Raw genomic sequence first — 21,207 nt, 5'->3', positions numbered from 1 at the left:
ATTATTATTTTTTTTTTGATTTAGTCTATGGGTCTGTAAACTTTAGGAGCAACACCAAGATCTTTGGGTTCCAAGTTCCAACATTAAAGTTCAGAGTAGTCAAAATATGACTTGATTATTGATATATTCAGTTATACTACTGGCTGACGACAACAACAAAAACATTTTATTTTTGTGCGTAGTATCATGTAATGTTTAAATTTTGGAGATACTACTGCTGTATGTGTTGGGCTTATGCCCTCATTGGATTCTCTGGTCTGACATATTTTGATTATGTTTTTATTTCATAGATTTGGTTGTTTTTACTTATTGCCTTTTTTTCCCCTTACTAGGGAGACGCAAATAGTGCACTGGAGCAGAAGTCCGACAACAATAGATTAAAGGGAAGAGAGAGTCAAGTTATCTTTATATTTAAGAAATTCTATTAAGAGAAAAGATAGTGTGGTCTAACGGATGTTGAGTACTGTTAATCAGAAATCAGTTATTCAAAACATCAATAGCTTTAGCTCTTTCATATCTTGTTATTAAATTGAGGTTGTTCAACGATTGAAAGTATCAAGTTATGATATTTTGCACTCAATGTTGAAAAATATTTAAAATATTAGCAAAAATTGAGGTAAATACCAAGTCTTGAATTCTATTTCCTTATTGTTGTTAAATGTTAGAACTCAGTAAAAAAAAAAAAAAATTTAATATTTAAAATTTGCTTGAAATAAAAATCTAATGCATGTCAATTAGAAGGTAACTTTAAACATTGTTGTTAAACGTTAGAACTCAGTAATTTTTTTTTTTTTTAATATTTAAAATTTGCTTGAAATAAAAATCTAATGCATGCCAATTAGATGGTAACTTTAAACATTGTTGTTAATTGTTAGAACTCAGTAATTTTTTTTTTAATATTTAAAATTTGCTTGAAATAAAAATCTAATGCATGTCAATTAGATGGTAACTTTAAACATTGATCTTCTATGGATTTCTTTGGCTGATGAAAATTCCGAGGTTCCTTTGGCTTTCCTTAGTGAGGTAATAGTTTCAAAAACTTGTAGTGAACCTATAATGAACACATTACAGCCTATGCTGACATATACCTTTATTGGTGTTTCAAGGGATGATATGTTGCTAAGGGAATTTTATTCTTTTTCATTTATAAGCTCAATTAGATGGAGCTAATAATGAGACTTGACCAGTACAAGGATATCTCTTAGTCGCGAGACTGAAGCTGCTATCTTTGGGCTTTCTGGTTTTGATCTAGACAAATATATTCACATATGGTTTACATGTAGTATAAAGATATTATTGATATAAACTTACTTTTTTTGTTTTTTCATATATATATATATATATTGATAATAGCTTAATTTTGCATATTTATATCATTATTAGAAAGCACTATAATACTTATTTTGAGTTAATTCATGCATTTTATAGTTGGTTTTGGAATAATGCTGAATAATCAGTTTTGTGTTTATTGAATTTTAGGGTCTGTTTGGATACCACTTATCTTGTTGAAAACTGAAAAATGAAAACTGAAATTTTATTGTTGAAAGTACTGTAGCAAAATATTTTTTTAAAAGGTAAAAACATTGTTTATGCGTTTTTCAGGTGTTGGTTGGTCCATGAACAATGCCATGGGACCAGCAAAAAAAAAAAAAAAAAGGCAAACGCAGAAACATCTCTACACAAACGCACGTTTAACGCGTGAATTTGTCTTTTGTAGGATAATGAAATTAAATAAGTGGATTTGTGTAAAGAAAAAAGCTATTGACCTTTACTTTTACAAGGGCCATGATGAAGTCAAAGAAGACCAACCTAATTAAATTCAAGTCCAATTGGAGCAAGGAATCAAAAGAAATTTGCACCAAATCCAAGTCCAATTCGGATTAGGATTCTAGCCTGCGTATCAGTTAGGGATGGCAAAATTTGACACGACCTGCGAACTCAACACGACATGACACGAAATTAGCAAGTTATGGGTTGAGGCTTAACGGGTTCGTGTCATATTCGGGTTGACATAGCTGACCCGTTTAATAAATGGGCTGGGTTAGTGTTGAATACATAGAACCCGTTTGACCTGTTTAATTAAATGACATTTTACCAATATACCCTTCAAACTCTAGGTATATAAACATATTAGTTGTTGTGATTTATATTCTTTAACATATTGTGATTGATTATTTGTGATATTGGGATATACTTTAATTTTGAATGATTATTTGTGATGCAGTTACTCATTAGTTTTGAATTTTATATTAAAAATATTTATTTGTTTGTTTTTTCATAATTTTTTTTTTCATTTTGATAAAATCTGATAAACAAGTTAATATGACTGACTTGTTTAATAAATGGGTTATGTTAGGATTGATGAATCTTGACTAGTTTAATAAACATGTCGGGTTAGTATTGACCTATGTAGTCGAATACTCATGACTTGACACGACATGAACCCGACATGTGAATACGAATTGCCACTCCTAGTATCAGTTAGTATTTTGAGCATAACTTTCGACTTATATGTCCAATCGAGATTATGCAAGTTGGGTTGGAAAGCTAACTTAAAGGGCTACAACTTTGTAGTTTACCAAAAGCCCGAATTATGAAGTTAAATGGGCCAAAAACATCGATTAAGTGAAACCTAAAAACCTGGGATTTTCTCAAAACTGGAATTCAAATTGTAATAGGATTCCTTGACCTATTTAAATGCTCTTTAGGGGAAAATTCAGGGGAGAGCTGGCGTAGAACATAATTTAGGTTTTCTTAAAGTTTCTTTACAGTTTTTAGAGTTTTATTTGTGATACGACTTGCTAGAAACCTTGCTAAAGTAAGGGGTGAAACCCAACCGTTTATTGGTATGTTCTTAACAATTATTTATTGGTTTTAATACTTATGTTTTATGTTTTTGATTGTTTTACTCATCTAGAAATGTGTTTAGTTTTGTATAATCCTTTGATTTATTGTAGACTCTGAGCACGTTAAATGCTTAGTATTCCCTGAAAACTAATGCACTAGTTTTGTTTTGCCTAAAATCAATTAATTTCATAAAACTACCTTAGACAATTAATTCTTGAGTTCTTATTGTTAAATCATCTAACTAAGATCATCCTTTGTATGAATTTTAGTTGATTTATAAAATAAATATTGTTAAGACTACTAATAAACGTGTGGTGTGGATTCCTAAACCTTAGCGCCTTAATATATTGTTATTTTCTCTCAATTTAACTTTACTAAACCATCAAAAATCTCTTCAATTAAATTTTATTATTTTAGTTTTATTCTCTTGTAGTTTGCTAATCAATTCCCTTTTCCTTGTGGATTCGACCTCGGACTTACCGAATTATTACTTCACGACAATCTTGCACTTGGGAGCATTATTTAAGTCACAAAAAGTTTTTGGCTCCGTTGCCTGCAATTAGGCGATTAGAGAAGCGTTCCACTTCATTTGGAGAGGTTTTTGGCATTAAATTTCTTCACATATTTGGTAATATCTCTCCAACTCTTTCCTTTTTAAGTAGTTTAGTTTTCCTTTAGAGGTTTTTATTTATTTTATTTTATTTTATTTTATTGTTAAAGGTTTTGCTTTCGTTTATTTTATTTTCTTTTTCTTTTTCTTTCTTACTTTACTATTGCATGCGTCTTTGTTGTCGTGTGTTGAGGGCCATTTGTGAGAGCTCAGGCAGACAGAAATAAAGCCCAATAATAAGGGCAACAAGGAATTGACAAAATAGATAGCAAAAAACCATTAGGCTCAAGCGGTAGGAATAATGGATCACATGCTTAAGAAATAAACAAATGGGTCTTGAAGAAGCAAGTGGGCTCAAAGAAGCCCAGAAAGAAACAAATAGCATCCCATGGGCAGTGTATGAGAAAGAAAAGCGAGAAAGGGCTGCCGCAGGCCCAAGACAATGCAAACTAAGAGAGTAAGGGGATTATGACAGGCCTATGAACCCCAAGGATGAGAATAAGGTTATTGGGCCAGGGAAGTCCAATGAAGTTAGTAAGAAGCCCATGGGAGTGTGGAATTAGCAAATGGGCCGAGGAAGCCCAAAGAAAGCAAACAGGCCGTGGACGCCCAAAGGAAAGCCCAAAGGGAGATAGGAGCCCATAAGTAAAAGCAAAACAATGGTCATGACAAGCCACTGAGAGAAGGAATAAACAGCTGGCCCAAAAGAGGCTCAACAGGATTAAGTTATTACGGTAAGAATAACAGTACATCATCAGACAAAGTCCAGCTCTTGAATGGAGCAGGAAACCAAAGAAAAGCCTACATAAGAGGTTAGAAAACATGGACAGAGAGTCTCCAGATCACGGCAAATGCATGAGCAGCAGGCAGACTTTTGGACATATTTGAAAGGAAAGCACGCGCAAGGCCCAAGCACCACCAGCTTGTACCCAGCCAATATGGGACGTGGTGGGGCCATGGGCCAGAGGTAAGAGGTAAATGGGGTATGGTTTGGTGGTAGGGAGAGGGAAAAAGACCTATTTTGCGGCTCCTGCCCAAGCCCTTTTGGGAGGTACGTCCTGCTGGGATGACAGACCACCCAAAAGAGGCAAGGTTGAGGGGGGAACCGTTAGGTGCATGCTCTAAGGGAAAGAGAGAGAAAGCATTTATGCCATGGCAGGTAAGAATGCTACGGTGGACTGAGAAATGAAACAAACCTGCCTTTGTCTGGTAAGGGTGAGTGTCACACACCTTTGGTGGTTGGCAAGTACGCCCAGACCAGACAAAGGCGGTTAAGGGACAAAGTGGTAAAAAATTGGTCACGGCAGGCACTATAAAGGACCCTTGCCATGCCCTGAAAAGGGGATCGAAAAACAGAGTGGATTCACGGAGTAAAAGAAAGCAGAGTAAAAAGAAAACAAGAGAAAGAAAAGAAAAAGATAAGAGAGAAAACAGAGGAAAGAAGAGAGAAAATTAAGGAAAAAAGAGAGATAATATAATGGGCATGCACCAGTAGGTCGATTTCCCTCTCTCCCCCTTCAAATCCTACTTTCTTCCAAAACGTAACAAGGATTCCTTTTGGGTAATAACCATTCAGGTCCGACTCCTTCAAAGCCATTAATTCCCACGGCAGGATCTTTTCCTGGGAGATTATTTGCATTGAGAGGAGACGTTCTCCCCTCTTTGGTTTTGCTTTGGCGGACCAAACTTAAAACTTGATTCTATGCCCGTTCTTGATTAGTTCTTATTATTTTCTTTCTCCTTTACTTTCTCTGTAAATGACATTATCACAACTGTAATCATATTTTATAAGTAGGGATTACTTGCCCATTTCATTTAAATAGTTAGAGTACTCTGTTTTTGTTATTATTATTATATCTACCTGCCGTAACTCATCTGAAACAGTTCTGCTTGCTGTAAGCCTATTCCTGGCAGACGAGGCATAGTTTGTGCACAAACCGGCCTAAGTTGAGTTACAGTTGGACCGGTCTCAACTCCTTTACTCAGAAACATTCGGGCCCATTACCGCAGGAGGCAGCCCAGCCCAACACATAATACACAAAAAAGGTTTCTACATTGTGATAGTGATAACCGCTTGGTTAGAATTGAGTCTAATAATTTGTTTAGCAATTTATCCGATTCTTTCACACATTCTTACACACTTGATATCATGGCGGACTTAGAGAGTAATCATGTTGATGAGAGTAATTTAAATAATGAAAACTTCCATGCTCACCAACCCATTAGAACTCTCAAGGATTATTTGCAACCTGCTAGGAGTAGTGCACCATCATGTATCATTTTTCCAACTAATGCTAATAATTTTAATTTTAAGCCCAGTATGATTTCATTACTTCCTAAATTTCATGGCTTAGATTCTGAAAATCCTTACCTACACTTTAAGGAATTTGAGGAGGTATGTTCTACCTTCTATGACCAATCATGTAATGAAGAGACCATTAGGTTGAAGTTGTTTCATTTTTCTCTTAAAGACAGGGCAAAAACTTGGCTTAATTCTTTGAGACCTAGGTCAATTGGTACTTGGCAAGAGATACAAATTGAGTTTTTAAAGAAAATTTTTTCCAATTCATAGGACTAATGCACTTAAAAGACAAATAATGATTTTTCACAAAAAGATAATGAGACATTTTATCAATGTTGGGAAAGATTTAAAGATTTGCTTAATTCTTGTCCACATCATGGCTATGAAACTAGGCATATAATTAGTTTTTTCTATGAAAGTTTAACTCCAAAGATGCGCCAATTTGTAGAGATGATGTGCAATGGAGAGTTTTTGAATAAAGATCATGATGAGGCTTTTGATTATTTTGATCTCTTAGCTGAGAATGCCCAATCTTGGGATACCACTGATACCTCAGATAGGTCTAGAGCATCCACCAACCCCTCTGGGGGTGCTAAGTACCAACTTAGGGAAGATGATGATCTTAGTGCTAGGGTGGCTAATTTAACTAGGAAGCTTGAAGCCATGGAATTAAGGAAAGTCAATGGAGTCAATATTGTGCCTAAAATTGATGAGGTTTGTAGAATTTGTGAGACATGGAACACCCTACCAATGAATGCCCTACAATTCCAGCTTTTAAAGAGGTGCTGCATGATCAAGCAAATGCAATGAATATGGTGAAAAAAATCATACCCTTCCCCCTATTCGGAGACATACAATTTAGGGTGGAGGAATCACCCAAATTTTAGTTGGAGGAATGATAATGTGGTTGCACATCCTGGAGTTAAAGCCCTTGCCTGTTGAGCTCAAGTATGCTTTTCTAGGAACCAATGAGACTTTTCCCATGGTAATATCTTCTAAACTTGACTCTTTGCAAGAAGGTAAGTTATTAAATGTTTTGAGAAAACATAAGAGTGCCATAGGATGGAACATAGCTGACATTAAAGGAATTAGCCCATTGGTTTGTACTCACAAGATTTATTTAGAGGACAATGCTAAACCATCTAGGGAGATGCAATGTAGGTTGAACCCTACAATGAAAGAGATAGTTAGGACCGAAGTGCTTAAATTGTTAGATGTGGGTATCATATACCCCATCGCAGATAGTAAATGGGTAAGTCCTACTCAAGTGGTGCCTAAGAAATCTAGAATAACCGTGATAAAAAAATGAGAATAATGAGTTAATTCCAACTCGTGTCTGTTGACACCCTATTTTACAACCCGTATTTAACCTCACATGAAGGGTAAAAGGGTAATTTCACATTGGAAATATGCATCTTGATTTTGGTCATTAGATCCTTAATCTCATTTCACCAAAATGAACTTGATGTTGTAACGATCAAATCGATTGGTCATGAGCCCTAATCGGACCATTAGATTGAAAGTTATCATCAAATCAAGTTTTAATGGCTGAGATGCACTATAACAAATTGAGTCTGACTATATGTGATTATGAACAATTGATTTCAATTGGTTATAAATATAATCAATTTGAGATCGATGATGTGTCATAATTTGATTGGTTAGGATTACATTTTATGGTAGAGTTGCATACACCTAATTAACTAGATAGTTAAACATTAATTATTCAATGAGTAATTTGTCCAATTATCTTTTAATTAGAGTAAATTTAGAGCCAATTAAGTCTGAAATGGGAGTGATTGGAGCTATTTAATGTTAATTGGGAGCTAATTTGGGGACCTATTAATGTTAATTGTGCTGAAACCATTTTCTAACAAATGACCTCTGCTTACCATTTCATTGATATCTCTCAGAATATTTTGAATCTGTGAATGAGGTTATTTTTCCCAGAAACTAGACATCCAGGGCTTCAATTTGAGCACAAGAATGAGACAATTCCGATCAGAATTGAGGTAGATATGATTTTTCAAAGTTGGCTCTATAGGCTGTGACAGTAGCTACGGGAAAACCGAATTTTGGCTTGCTCCTCACTCCCACCAATCTTTCCATTTAATGCACCAAATTTCCCCAAAGGATAAAATGAGGTCTAGATTCATGATTCCTTGTCAACTCTCATTAAATGACATTCCATTCATATTTCCTCCACCACTACCATATAAACCCCCCTCTCCTTCATTCCAAAGGACACAAAAAATCCCCCTCTCTTCTCTTCTCTTGAGTTCTAGTGAAGTTGAGTAGTCTTGTCATATCTTGATCTTCCTGAGACTCAAGGTATTAAGTGAGACTCACTCTTCCTCTCCTAGCTCTTCTTTTCCTCCACCCTTAGGACCTCCATTAAGAATCCCCTCCTCCATCATATGGATCTTGCATGAAGGTATAATCCCCTTCCCTAACTGTTTGCTTATATTGTCATGATGAGAATTTAAGATTAAAGCATGATAATTCTCTTGAATATGTTTGAATGTTCTTAATTGTTTTTATGTGTTCTTCACATGTTCTTAGTTGTTCATCACATGTTCATGCATATTACTAGATTTAATCTTAAATCCACATCAAAAATATGAAAAACATGTTTGTTTAGTAATTCTTTCAAATCCTTGAATCTAGGTTATCACTATCCACACACATTCACTAGAATTTATTTTTCAATTCAAATGCCATGCTTAATAAATTGAATTAGGGTTTATCACATGCACACACATTAAATTCAACATACAAATTGATTGACATATTGGATGATGTGATATGAATGTTGGCCACCATAGTCTAGAAGACCGGTTTCACCGGGCAAGGTGGGTGCCTAACACCTTCCCATCTTGTAACATAGCCTCCGAGCTTAGATCAAGGGTTAGTAGATCAAATACTTATCCATGTAATTTTTGATTTTTAGATTGTAACTAGGAAATAAAGCCATGTACTTTATCTTAGATTGTATCTAGGACCAAAGCCATGTAATTTTCCTATGATCAATGTAAATTCAATTTCAAATTAATAAAATGAGGAATTTTCATTCATGGTTTTCTTATTTTTCCAATAATTAAATAAGTGGCGACTCCATTGTAAAATCCTTAATCTAAAGGGAAAAAATATAACTAGTCGAACCTCCATTTTGAGAGGCAATAACACGACTCCATCCATTCACGTGGGTTTGACCCAACACATCATAAAAACGGGCCGGGGGTGCGGTCTCTCACAGTGTCACCACAAGTTGGCGCATGTGTATTGATTATAGAAACTTGAATGCAGTCATTAGGAAAGATCACTTCCCTTTACCTTTCTTGGATCAAGTTTTAGAGAGAGTAGCAGGTCATGAGTACTATTGCTTTTTAGATGGGTATTCTAGGTACTATCAAATTGAAATTGCACTTGAAGATCAAGAGAAAACTACATTTACTTGTCCTTTTGGTACTTTTGCATTTAGGAGGATGCCATTTGGTTTATGTAATGCACCTGCCACTTTTCAAAAATGCATGCTAAGTATTTTTAGTGACATGGTAGAGTATTATTTAAAGGTTTTCATGGATGATTTTTCTATGTTTGGTGACTCTTTTGATGAATGCCTTTCTAATTTGCAAAAAGCGTTAACTAGGTGTGAAGAAAAGAATTTACCATTAAATTGGGAAAAGTTTCATTTCATGGTCACAAAAAGGATTGTATTAGGCCACATTGTTTCTTCAAAAGGCATAGAGGTGGATAAAGCAAAAATTGAGTTGATTGCTAATTTGCCTACACCTAATACTGTTAAAGACATGAGATCATTCCTAGGACAAGCTGGATTTTATAGGAGGTTCATAAAAGACTTTAGTTTTATATCTAGACCTATGTGTAACCTCCTAACAAATGACACTCCCTTTGAATGGACCCAAGCTTGCCAAGAAGCTTTTGATAAGCTAAAAGGCATGCTTACCACTGTACCTATCATGCAACCACCAAACTGGACTTTACCTTTTGAAATTATGTGTGATGCAAGTGATTATGCGATTGGAGTTGTTTTAGGGCAAAGAAAGGATAAAAAACCTCATGTAATTTATTATGCAAGTAAGACTTTGAATGAAGCTCAAATGAATTATTTTACAACTAAAAAAGAGTTAATTGTTGTGGTATTTGCCTTAGATAAATTCCGTTCATATATTCTTGGCTCTCTTGTTGTTGTTTTCACTGACCATGCAGCTTTAAAATATCTTCTTTCAAAGAAGGATGCAAAGCCAAGGTTGATTAGATGGATTCTTCTACTACAAGAATTTAATATTTATATCACCATCAAAGATAAAAAGGGAGTAGAAAATGTGGTGGCAAACCATCTGTCGCGCCTCACTTTTAATGAATCCATGGATGCATTGCCCATTAGGGATTCATTCCCTAATGAACAATTGTTTTCCATCTCTACTTTGCCTTGATATGCTAATATTGTCAATTTTCTTGTCACAGGCCAAACACCATCTCACTGGAGTGCTCAAGACAAGAAATGCTTCATTGTTGAGGTACACAATTTTTTCTATGATGATCCTTATTTATTTAAGTACTTTCCAGATCAAATCATTAGGAGATGTGTCCCTGATAATGAAATATTTAGTGTCATCTCCTTTTGTCATAATGAAGCTTGTGGAGGCCATTTTTCTTCAAGGAAAACCGATGCAAAGATTTTGCAATTGGTTTTTATTGGCCTAATATGTTTAAAGACACTCATCATTTTTGCAAATCTTGTGAGTCTTGTCAAAAGTTGGGGGGAATAACTCGTAGAAATATGATGCCTTTAAACCCAATTTTAGTTGTTGAAACTTTTGATTGTTGGGGCATAGATTTCATGGGTCCGTTCCCTCCTTCTTTTGGATATCTTTACATTCTAGTGGCTGTAGATTATGTTTCAAAATGGGTTGAGGCTATTCCTTGCAAAAAGAATGATCACAAAATTGTTTTGAAATTCTTAAAGAAAAATGTTTTGTCAAGGTTTGGCACCCCTAGGGAAATTATTAGTGATGGGGGCTTGCACTTTTGCAACCAAACTTTTGAGGCATTAATGAGAAAATATTGCATAACACACAAGGTCGCCACCCCATATCACGCACAAACAAGTGGACAAGTTGAGCTTGCCAATAGGGAGATTAATTTTTTTTTGGAAAAGACGGTTATCCCAAATCAAAGATTGGTCTTTGAGGTTGAATGATGCACTTTGGGCATACAGCATATTCTTGGTATGTCTCCCTATAGACTTGTTTATGGTAAAGCTTGTCACTTGCCTCTGGAATTGGAGCATAAATCATATTGGGCAATAAAGATGTTTAACTTTAACTTAGACAAGGCTAGTTCATTGAGAAAATTGCAATTGAATGAGTTGGAAGAAATTTTGCGTGATGCATATGAGAATTCTAGGATTTCTAAAGAAAGAATGAGGGTTTTTCATGACAAACAAATTTTAAGGAAATCTTTTGACACATCTCAAAAAGCTCTTTTGTATAATTCTATGTTACATTTGTTGTTAAATATGTTTTCCCCCATGGTGCCATAAAAATTGAAAATCCTAAGAACGGTAACATATTTAAGGTGAATGGACGTCTTAAACCATTTCTTGAGAATTTTTCACAAGATGAGGAATCCATTAATTTGGAGGATCCCATTTATCAAGACTTGCTAAGCAATTAGCATTAGTGTTTGTGTCGTATTTTAAAATTGTTTTCTTTTTATTATTTTTTGTTGTTTTGTTTTCTAACCCCTTTTGTAGGTGTTAATTTTTTTTTTTGTTCATTTATGTTCATCTCTTCAAGGTACTCTTTGTAATCTTTACTCTATTTTTTTTTCTTGTTATTATTGAGGACAATCTAAGTTTTAGGTTGGGGGAAGGAACTTGAGATGATTTGCATTTGGTTTTATTTTAAGTTAAAATATTTTTTTTTGGGGTTTTTTAGTCCAATTTTCAAAAAGAAAAAAAAGAAAAGAAAAAAAAAGAAGTGCTACTTTAGCAAGAGTTTTAAGTCAAAGTTCTTTATGCTAAAGAATTCTACTATTTTTCATGCTCAACTATTACGCACATGCACTTTAGCCACATGAACATGTTTCTTGGTTGAGAGATAGAGATGACTTTGAAAATCTTGAAAATAAAATGTAGAGACAATAACCCAAGTGAGTTCTTGAGCCATTCATTTTTTTAGAGGGTTATTTTCTTTTGATCTCATTTTTCAATTGGAAGCACATAACTTTGTTGTTGCTTAGTCTCATTATTCTTTGATTTGGTTGAATGCTAAGAATTCATCAATTTTATGCCACACTTGAATATATTAAAGTCATGGATTTTGAAGAACTATCCCAATCCTTAAGAGATGATTTTAGGCCATCTTTGTTAATTTTAGGCCTTTATTATTTTCTTTCTTGATACATTACTGCTAGTCACCCATTTGAGCCTATTATTTTGGCCATTCTTTCTCAAACCCTTTCCTAAAGTGTTCTAAGAATTAATGCAATCAAATTGTCTTATTGCAGTAAATTTGTGGTGAAATAGTTGGAAGAAAAGGAGGACTCACTCAAAAAAAAAAAAAAAAAAAAGTGAAAGAGGAAGAAATAGAGAATGAATTTGTTGATGAAATTTTGAAGAAAAAAGAAAGAAAGTGAAAGTGCAATATTCAATAAACTTGAGAGGATAAATCAATTGTCATATACTTAAAAGAAGTTGTCTCTCTAATCATTCTTGGGAACACTTTTTATTTTTACCTATACCCTATGTTCTAAATTCCTCCTCTATACATTACGTCCCAATGAAAGTCCTATTTGATCTTGACATGACTAATCAATGTGTGTGTGATGTAATATTCTTAGTGTTTGGCATCTTTTCATGAAACTATAAATGTCCTTTATTTTGCTTCACCATTCTTCATCTTATTTAACTTTGGCTTCACCGTGCTTCACCAAGGTTTAGGGTTGCTTCACCGTGCTTCGCCGAGGTTCCTTTGGCTTTCCCTAGTGAGGTAATAGCTTCAAAAACTTGTAGTGAACCTATAATGAACACATTACAGCCTATGCTGACATATATCTTTATTGGTGTTTCAAGGGATGATATGTTGCTAAGAGAATTTTATTCTTTTTCATGTAGAAGCTCAATTAGATGGAGCTAATATAAGACTTGACTAGTACAAGGACATCTCTTAGTTATAGACTGAAGCTGCTATCTTTGGGCTTTCTGGTTTTGATATAGACAAACATATTCACATATGGTTTACATGTAGTATAAAGATACTATTGATATAAACTTACTTTTTCTGTTTTTTCATATATATATATAATTGTATAAGGAACAATGCAGTTGTTTATATGTGAGTGAGTCCACCAAAAAGGCCATTCTTTCTCTTTCTCTTCTATTTTATGCAGTTTCTGAATGTTTTGTTAGCAATTTCAATGTTCACCTTTTTGGCTAAAACATGAATATCACAGATCAGTACTCTTGCATCAATTCCACTGCTCTACTATAAATTTTGCAGGTTGTCATAACCTTGTCATGGTGTTTTGCATTTTGATTGTTCCAAATGCACAAAGCAACAATCGCAAAAGTTTCAGCCAAGTGGCCTTCTTTTATTCGGAAAATACCAATCATTATATGACATAAAGGCACAAATCTTTCCCCACAATCTTTTATTAGATCTTTTAAAATTTTTATTAACACAGTTTTGACTAGAAGATTTTTTTAATTAATTGAAATTTTTAATATTAGAGTTTCATTTAAAGCTAACTATTTTAGTAATTTTATTTAACATATATTTAATATAAAAAAAGGAAACCATCGTTTCAACTTGGACTTTACAAAATATTATTAAAGTGTTGGGCTAACTTAATTGAATTTGAAATTATCCCAACTTATAGAAGCACGTACATGTGCTAGGTCAATGGGCCTAAACGTAAATGTTGTCTCAACCAACACCGTTAGCATCAAGCTTAGCCCAATCAAAATCAAGGCCAAGAAAAGCTTGGGATTTTTGTGATCATTATCATCGCTGTCATTATGGGTGTTTGGGTTATTTCAAGGTTTTAGGGATATTTTACTCCTTTTAAATGTTTTTGAGGGGTATTTTGGTTATTTATTAACTTGCACCCAACACTTGATCAAACTGATTTGGACTTTCCAATAAGTTCTTGGGAAACAAATGGAATAACAAAAGAATTAGAAAAAATGCAGATTGAAGGGGGAAAAGTACTAATATTTATAATACAAAACTAAGATATATAATTTTTTTAAAGGTTTCGAGGGTATTTCGATAATTATTGAGGTTTTGGGGGCATTACAATCTTTTTTTAGGTTATAAGGGTATTTCAGTTATTTTTTAGGTTTAGGGGTCACTTCGGTAATTTTTAGGTTTCAAGGTCATTTGGTCATTTTTTAGGTTCTACGGGTATTTAGATAATTTTTTTAGGTTCTAAAGGCATTCTGGTAATTTTAGAGGGTTTCAGTGGTATTTTAGTTATTTTATAAGTTTCAAGGGTATTTTAGTCATTTTCTTTAGGTTTTGGGGGGTATCTTTGTTATATATTTGTCGATTATTGGGTGGGTTGGGTTAGGTTGGGTACGGTCATATCATATGTGATGTTAGTAATGTTTAATGTGACAATGAAACTATCAAATGTGAGAAAACAAAAAAAATAAGGAAACCATCAAATATGAAAAAAATACAATTATATGTGATGTTGGAACCAGTGGCGGAGCCAGGAATTTAGATCAGGGGGGGCAAGATTAAAAGGCAAGATTGGAAGTAAAAAATTAATCAATATTAATAACAAAATAAGTAAACAACTATATGATAATGTAATTGTCATACAGAATCTAACATAAAATGTAAACTTTAATTTATTTTTTCACACCTAGCTTATTTTACTCAATTGCCCTCGACGATTTTTCATATTTTGAAACCGCTGCATGATTTCTTCACATTCAATAGTTTTGAATATATCTTTCTCAATATATGTGACTAAGCAATCATTCATCCACTGATCTCCTATTCGATTGCGTAATCGATTTTAATTATGTTCATTGCTGAAAAAGCTCTTTCAACAGTAGCTGTTGCAACTGGTAAGATCAATGTCAAAGTCACTAATGAGTAAACCAATGGATATGAAACATTCTTTTTCATTTCTACCATCTTTTCAGCAAGCTGTCCAATTCCTTTAAGTACTGAAAACTCTTCAGTGGACCGCATGTCATGGATGTATGTCTCAAGTTGGTTATCCAAGAAAGAAACTTGAACTGTTGAAAAATCACTTGGATAAAACTGAGCAAGCCGAATCAATTTCTCCTTGTTGAATGCTGAAAATAAGTTATCTGGGTTCAAACACGCAACACAAAGTAATAATTCAGAATTTTCAAAATGACTATTAAGTTCCTGAAGTTGCATATCTATAACAGTATAAAAAAGCTCCACTTGATAATGATGTGAATTTTTCATGTTTTGAGCTTTTCGTCGTGACCGAGGTTGATATAAATCATCCATATCAGGAACATCAATATTATTTTTTGCACAAAATGTAGAAACCTCCTCTAGCAAAGTGTTCCACCCATCATCTCTCATGGCTTGTAAACGTTGCTTTGAAATGTTAACCAACTTCATAGCATTCACAATATCTTGATCTTTTTGTTGTAATGCCTGTGACAACTCATTACTTATGCCAAGCACACCTTTCATCAAATGTAAATCAAACACGAATTCAAATGTCTGGAGTAAACCAATTAAGATATTTGCTTCTGCTCTCTGATCAGAATCTAAACCATCTTCTATAATAGTTTCAATCACATCAATTACAGAAGAAAACATGTGAATAAGATTTACAAGTGCACCATAATGAGAACTCCAACGTGTATCTCCAGGTCTTTTTAGACTCATTTCTTGATTCAAGCCACGACTAGTTGAAATTTCATTATTTTTTAGTGCTTCTATAACTTCAGCATTACGTTTTTCGCGAAGAATATCACGACGTTTACATGATGCTCCAACAATATTGAATACCTTTGCAACCAAGTTAAAAAAGGTTGCAATTTGGATGTGATTTTTTGCTACTGCAACTAATGTTAGTTGAAGCTGATGTGCAAAGCAATGGACATAATAGGCAGAAGGATTATCTTTCAAAATAAGAGTTTTTAGTCCATTTAACTCACCTCACATGTTGCTTGCCCCGTCGTAGCCTTGTCCCCGAAATCTACTAATGCTTAAGCTATGTTTATTAAATACTTCCTCAATTGCACTCTTTAGTGTCACTGCTGATGTATTATTAACATGTGTAATGCCTAGAAAGCGCTCATTCACATGTCCCAATTTGTCCACATAGCGCAAAGCAATTGCCATTTGTTCTTTAGTAGACATATCACGTGATTCATCAACTATAATAGCAAATAATGAGTCTCCAATATCTTTAATAATAGCATTTATTGTCTCAACGGCTGCAGCATTTGCTATTTCTTTTTGGATATCAGGAGAGGTCATTTGATGATTTTCAGGAGCGTTTTCAAGAACTGCCTTATCAATCTCTTCATTGTGATTTGCAAGAAACCGTAATAATTCAAGAAAATTTCCTTGATTATTGGAGTCTTTAGATTCATCATGGCCACGAAATGCTAATCCTTGTCGTTGTAGAAAACAAATACAATCCACTGATGCATTCAAACGAGTCCGATATTCCCTTTTCTCAACATCTGATTGCTTGTTTATAACTGTTTGAGTACTTTGTCTCTGGTTTAACAAAGCTTCACATTTTCTTTGAGCTATATTATGTGCACTGTTGTGATCCCCAACGTGATTCTGTAATTTCTCCTTTTTTTTCCAATTTCTGAATCCTTCAGTAACAAATAAGTCTCCCCCTCCTTGATCACCAGTATCAGGTCGAAATAGATAACAATATAGACAATATGCAGCATCTTTGGTAATGCTATATTCCAACCAACCTTGAAATTCTTTGAACCACACTGGATTAAATCGACGCTTTGTTTTGCCAAATTGACTTTGTCGAAAATCATGGTTAACTGGTTGACAAGCTTTATTTTGTAGATAATGCCTTCTAATTTGATCTCTTTCATTAGGATGATAGTTAGAAATTTTTATTCTTAAACCAGGATCCGTGGGAAGATTTGCAACATCCACTTCGATACGAGTTCGTTTAGGATTTGATCCGGACTCATTATTATGATCAGGATTCTCCATAATCTCAATTAACTATAAATATATATGTCATATCATTAAAATAAAGAAAAAAAAATTACAATTTATGATTAAGAATAATCAAATTAAGAGATCATTATAAATACAAATAGTTTAAATATATAATTTGAATTATAAATTTATGGTTAAAAATAGTCAAATCAATTCATCTAAATATAAACAGTTTAAACATATAATTTAATTCTTTAAAAAATTAAATAAACAAATAAATTAAAGCAAAAGTATTAAGAATATACATACCTATGAATATTTGAATGTGTGACTTAAAAACCCAACTTGAATGCTTTTAAAAACTGCACAAAAACTCTGAGATCCAAAGAAAGAGGTTGGTTTGAAAAGAAATTTTTTTCTTTTTGATGGGAGGCCGTGCTCTGTTTGCATTATATATACTTTTTTTTTTTTTAAGAGTTCTATGCTAGTTCTGATTCCTATTCCGTGTAGGGGTAGCAAAGTTGTTGTTGTTGTTGTTTTTTTTTTTTTTAATCAATACCAAGTGGGACCCACGGTTTTATTGAATAAGGTGAATTCATTTAATAATAGAATTCTACAGGCGGCTTGGTAGAGCATAAAAAAAATTCTACAGGCAGCTTGGTTTAGTTTATCAAGTTTACTAAGTGGGGCCCATTGATTTTATATATAGAATTGTACCACCATTAGGAGTAGAAGTCAACTGCTACTAGGAAAGTTGGAAAGGTAACGTGAATTTACTTAATTGAGATTTTTTTTTTTTTTTTGTCTTTTGTGTAGGTGGGGCAAAGATGGTATTTTAGGTCATATTAGTTAAAAAAATTTGAAAGTTCAGGGGGGGCAGGTGCCCCCCCTCGCCCCCCCTCCCTCCGCCCCTGGTTGGAACTACTTAATGTGACGATAGAACCATCAAATGTGAGTAAAAATAAAAATAAAAGAAATTCTAAATGTGACAAAAGTATGGTCAGTTGTAATATTGATACTGCCCAATATAATCCTGAAAAAGTTTTGTTGTAGTATTGTATGTGTAAGGACTCAATTTGTAACGACTCCAGACTGGTGTGTTGGGTTCGTACGTTAAAAGGCCCAAACAATAAAATTTGTAGAGCGTGGGCTGAAAGGCTAGGCCTTGGTCACCGGACAGTGGTTAGTCATGGTTTTCCTGATAACCTACATGAGGGAGAACTTGGCGTATCTTACTGAACCCTTATCCCGGCACGGTTTGGGGGGCTCCGGTCGTTAGACCTCGTCCGAGAATCTTTTGGAGCTCATGCTCTTATTCTCCTCCTTTTTTAGGGTTCTATGATCCGGGAGACGATTTGTCCCCCACCTCTGTATTGCCTCTCTTTCCTTTTTATACTAGCATTTACCCTCCTTCCAACGTTCACGTGTAGGCTCAGCTTTTTAGGGTTGATACTTGTCCTATCAACCCATACCTAGAGTGGTTGGGGGTGGTTGTAAAAGCTAAAGAGCATGGTGAAGAGTATGGACCTGTCAGGCGCAGAGTTCTTTATTGCAGTATTGACAGCCTTTTGCTTGGGCCGCTCCTATGCTGAGCTCGCCCCTTCTTTTAGGGGCACTCTGGGATGCCGAGAACAAGATCGTCCTCGGTCATATCCTTAGGCCGCTTGGACTTTCATTGTGTGTCGTCGGCAATATCTCTCCTCAGCTCGGACCTTGGGCCTTAGTATAAAGTGGGCCGGGGTCATAAATTCTTTGACCCCACAGCATGTATATAATAGTAGGTTAGTTTGCAATTTGCACCTAACACCCTAATTAAACTAATTTAGACTTACCAATATGTTCTTGGAAAACAATGGAATAACAAAAGAATTAGAAATGGAATAACAAGAGAAGAGACTTGATGCAAATACATTATGATTGCAATGATATACTACAAAGAGAGAGAGAGAGAGAGAGAGAGAGAACCATGTCTTTAACAGGAATTGAAGGGTTTAAGGATTTTAGTGATTTAATAAATAAATAAAATTGCATGCAACGGCTCCAGCATCCAATTTTGCTACATAACTGCTAAAGGGATTTTCATTTTTTATTATGTGTTTGTCTCCTTCCTAGTAAGGACAATTTTTTTTTTTTTTTTTTTTTTTTTTTTTTTTTTTAAATAATTTTTAAAAGGGCCGGGTTGTTCCTTTTTGGTAAAATTGGTTAATTTAGCTTCATTGTTTTTAACTTTACTATTAGTAATTTTTGTTGTTGGGCTAATTTTTTTTAAACGAATATTTGTATTAGATTTTAGATCTATAAATCTTTTTTTATAGCTTTTAAAAGGAGGAAAAATGCTAAAGTTACAATTTTTTTTTTTTTTTTACAAATTTCTATTGTAATGAGCAGTTATTAGTAAGTAAAAAGCGATGTTAGTGATAAGCCTAAATGTGAATCAATAAGAATTTACCACATTAGAAGTTTTGAAAAATTATTGAAGAAAATTTTGTGGCTTTAGCATTACTCTTAAAATAATCAATAATATTGTTAAGGGGGTGTAGACACCTCATTATGTACCCATTAATAAATTTTGGTCCCTGGCCCCAATGATGTGCTTGACATATGTCAACCAAAAGTATCTAGAGAATTCACAATAATTTGGAGGTAATCACATTTCACAACTTAAAAGTGCTCAAATCACATTGAAAACAATTCTGAAAAATGACTTTTGCTCACTTTTTTGACCATAGCTTTTGATCCACAAAGAATTTTTGAGTGAGGTTTCTTTCATTGGAAATTAGAATACTAGGCTTCAATATGAACACAAATTTTTCCTAATTTGGATTTATATTGAGTAAGTTATGATCATTTGAATTCAGGCCATCAAAACTGTCAAGAATTAGGGCATGTGTACGCAAGAATCATGGGTGCATGCGCACCCTCGAAAGATGCGTATGCAGGGTGATTTTCTGGGCAGTGGAACTTTATTTTTAAGGGCCCAAAACATCATTCTTTGATATGGACCGGCTCCTAGACCCCTGGGAACGTCCAAAGACCATTAAAAAGCCCCAAAAACCCTAATTTTAACTTATAAATATTCATTTTATGTCTTCAATCAAAATCCTAGTTAGAGATGATAGTTTTTAGACCCCTTAAAACAATTGATTTAACCTAGGTAATTAGCCAAGTTGTTACTTAGTTCAATTTAACAAGTCTAGGTTATCACAATAACAAAGATTAAATCATGAAAAGCAGCGGAAAATAAATAACACAAGATATGATCCCCTAGGAAACCAAACCGGTAAAAATCTGGTGAGGATTTGACCTAACTATCCTCAAGGTAAACTTGAATCCACTATCTTGAAAGAATCAAAGTTCATACAATAAGACTTACAAGCCCCCACGCTCGACTTCTTATTACTACCAACCAGTAGAACTTACAGACACGACCACGTGCAAATTCTGAATCCACGGACTCCTTCTTTCTTGGATTCACCACCAGATATAAGCACACCCGCTTGTGTTTTCTTTAAGCTTCAATGGCAGTAACCAAGTTGATCATCAAGGTGTAGATAAATCTTCTTACTGAAAACCCTAAGTTTGTGTAAAGAAAAGCTCCTCTAGATCTCATAAGAGATTTACACAAACCGCAATATGAGCAACACTAAAACGTGGCTAGGGTTTGCCTTTTATACTTAGGACAAATTAGAAACCCTAAAAATGTTTTAAAACAACTAGGGCTGAATTGGAAATTCTACAGAAAAAACATTCTGTCCGAGCTTCGATCGATTGAGCCTAAGCTTCAATCGATCGAGCCAGGCCAAAATGCATAATGCTTTCCTGCATTTGCTCGATTCCAACTTCACATAAATGCACAACTTTGAGCAAGAATAAAACACTTCTAAACACATTGTTTTGATCATGGTTTGCCAACAATACAAATTAGAGTTCTAAATACATAAAATCTTAAGTCTTAAGAACCTAAAAAGAGAGAGTGATTTTTTGGCCTCCATCTTCTCTAAAACCCTATTTTCTCTTTTCAAAACCCTAACATAGCACCTTTGCACGTTTTTTACAAATATAAAAGCTCTCTTTAGTTAGTTCCAAGGAAGAAAGTTTGTTTTTCAAATTGTTTTCTACAACATTTTCAAAATATTTTGTTCTTGAATTATGATTACTAACTATTGTTGTGTTCTTTAATTATTCTTGTTCTCTCAATCTAATATTTGTGTTGTAGGCACTGAGGGGCTAGTTAAACTATCTCAAATTTGTGATTCTAAACCAAGGTGAGTCTG

General features: G+C 34.2%; 1 non-coding gene and 2 pseudogenes across 1 annotated transcript; 1 reads left to right on the top strand and 2 right to left on the bottom strand.

Annotated features, from left to right (window-relative positions):
- Positions 1-6,036: 6,036 nt before the first annotated feature.
- Positions 6,037-6,142, bottom strand: LOC115993400. Its single transcript, XR_004092941.1, has one exon. It is a non-coding gene; the product is annotated as a small nucleolar RNA R71 (small nucleolar RNA).
- A 49-nt stretch (positions 6,143-6,191) lies between these two features.
- Positions 6,192-11,459, top strand: LOC115990787 (annotated as a pseudogene).
- Positions 11,460-14,638: 3,179 nt separating this feature from the next.
- Positions 14,639-16,984, bottom strand: LOC115990786 (annotated as a pseudogene).
- Between the last annotated feature and the right edge of the window lie 4,223 nt (positions 16,985-21,207).

The sequence above is a fragment of the Quercus lobata genome, chromosome 5 (genome assembly GCF_001633185.2).
Source record: "Quercus lobata isolate SW786 chromosome 5, ValleyOak3.0 Primary Assembly, whole genome shotgun sequence".
In the NCBI taxonomy this organism is placed as follows: Eukaryota; Viridiplantae; Streptophyta; class Magnoliopsida; order Fagales; family Fagaceae; genus Quercus; species Quercus lobata.
Note: the sequence above shows the minus strand (reverse complement) of the source record. Positions and strands in the feature narration are given on the sequence as shown.